We start from the raw sequence: 2750 nt of genomic DNA, 5'->3' as shown, positions 1-2750 counted from the left end.
TCTCAACCACCGTCGAAGAAATTCAAGAAGGTCAAAGTTCCTCAGCTGGTCGTCAGTTCATGTTCTTCATCGCGTGAGACATATGAAGCTGAAGATTTGGACGACATTGTGGCAGGCCCTACATCAACGGACGACCCCAATAACGCTAGTGCTCCTCGACATCATGATGATATTCTTCAGGGGCGTCAGTACTCCTCTTTCGTCCCTTTTAGTCATTTGATGACAAAGGGGGAGAAATTTGAGTTAGTCTTCAAGCGGGTCTATTATATGGGCGTTTTTTTGCTAAGTTACAACTCTTGTTCTTTTGAAGTGTTTGATTCGCCGAGCTGAAAACTTAAGTCCTATGGTGGTCTGATACTTTTGACTACTTTCTGCATGCTTATTTCCTCAAGTACCTAATGCATGCATGCTGAATTTTGTCAGACACCATATTTCATCATGCATTTCAAATTCTTCATATTATATGTCAAATGCGTGTATGAATTACAAGATATAGTGGGAGATCTCCATGATTTTACTCTACAATGTGCATCTGCTATCTAAAGCAAATTCCTCAAATATGCACATCTTCAGGGGGAGTTCTTCTATATCTTGCTATCAAAATCCTCAAATTTTAGCACTTTTAATTGGTATGTTTATCCTCGTTGAAAACTTAACCTATTTGTCACCATTCACCAAAAAGGGGCAGATTGTAAGTGCATCAAGTGCCCCTTAGTGATTTTGTTGTATTGAAGACTTATAGGTTAAGGGACTAATAGTTTGTGAGTGTACACATTCTCTATAAGTCGATGAGGAGTTTGATATTTACGATGAAAGTCGACCCCTAAAAATGTATGTCTTCACCTGAAGACTTTGGTTCTCCTGAAGATTCTGAAAGTGAAGAAATTGGTGTGACCTTGAAGACTTGGATATTCATACGAGGATTATGAAGCATGAAGACTTTTGTTTTCGTAGTTTCATTTTATCTTTCTTGAGTCATAGGAAATACTGTACTGTTAAAGGGGGTCGAGGTAATACTAAGGAAAGTGATTTCCAAGTGATGCTCATCTCAAAATCCTACACCTACCCAATCCTTTCGAGTGAAGCCATTGGAAATCTCATATCAGTTCAGTCAATTTCTTCAATGACGGAGACGAAGATCTTCTGGTCTTTGAGGAATTTGTTCTTATTGAGGAGTTAGGAATTCGCCAGTGTGGATTGCCTACATAGTGAGGAACATGATAGCCTCGAGGACTTTGAACCTCAAATATCCGACCGTTGATGTGCTATGCGCCAGCTGTCCCAAAATATCTACCCAGCAAACGGTCATATCATTGAAGGGCATTTATGTCTTATCATGTTGGGCTGCTCCCTAGGCTATAAATAGCCCCCCAACGACAAGCTGGTTGGCTGCTCTGAGAGAAACTGACACTTGTCATTGAGACCATCCCATCCTCCGAGGACTTTGAGCGAAAATCATCAAGTGAGGAAACACCCAAAACCCAAACACCTACAACCCAAAGTGATTGAGCATCACTGAAGAGATTGTTCCTATGTGGAACCGACGCTTGTTACCTTTGAGGACTATGTATCCTCTAGACGGTTAGGCATCATGGTCTGAGCATCCAAGAGGGATTGTGGATCACCGAGTGACCAAGTCTGTGAAGGTTTGGAAGTCACCTGAAGACTTGCCACGAGTGATTGGGCAAGGTTTGTGTGACTTTAGCTCAAGGAGAATACGGTGAGGACTGTGTGTCCTCAGGTTTAAATACCCAACCGTTCCAACCAGACGTACAACTGTCACAACAGTTGGAACAGGTCTACCAAATCATTGTCTTCACCAAGCCAACTGGTTATATTTCCTCAACCCTTTCATTTCCTCATTCATGTGTTGATGAACCTGATCATTACTGTTTGAAGACTTTGACTGAAGAATTTCTGTATTTCCTCAATCCTAATTCTTCAGTCACATAGTCTTCAGCCTGCTTATCCTGTTTTCACGCTATCTGTACTCTGTGCTTGTTTTCATTTCATCATGATGACTATTTTGTTGCTCTGTTATGCTTACCTGAGTACTTATCCGCTGCTAGTGTGTCGTTGCTTAGGAAATTCTTCAGCTAGAAATTCCTCAGTTTCGAATTTGTAAAAATCGCCTATTCGCCCCCCTCTAGTTGATATAATGCACTTGCAGCTTTTCTTTTTCATGTGATGATATTTCCATTCTTCCTTTAGATGATTTGTGTAATTCATCTACTATGCATGCCATGATCACATAGAACAAAATATGCATTATTTTGGATGTTGTCAATATTCTCCATGTGATATTTCCATTAATGCTCATGAGGAGACCCCCATAGTTTCCTCATACATATTAGGAGATTTTGATGCATTCCATACTTTGCATGATTCCCATGATTGCATGCACCACATGCATTGCATGAATAATAATGCTCTACATATTTCTCGTGATGCATTACACAATTTAAGTCTCCATTATGCTATACATAATAACAAACCTCTCATGATGGATGACATGTTTCTATACCATGCATCTCATTTATTTGAGCATTGGCTATTTTGTGCTAACCAACACAAGCACATATGCATGATAATGGATGATGTGTAGATATACCATTCACACACAATTTTTCCCTTGCCTTTGTTTTGTGTAGGTACTCATGAATATTTGTCAAGTTCACAATCCCATGAGTTGACAAAAACAAGCTCTTGAGAGCAACGATGAATTGGGATCCCGTGGAGTTTCATTCCCA

This window comes from Triticum aestivum, chromosome 7B (assembly GCF_018294505.1).
Source record: "Triticum aestivum cultivar Chinese Spring chromosome 7B, IWGSC CS RefSeq v2.1, whole genome shotgun sequence".
NCBI lineage: Eukaryota > Viridiplantae > Streptophyta > Magnoliopsida > Poales > Poaceae > Triticum > Triticum aestivum.
This window is presented reverse-complemented; position numbering follows the sequence as displayed.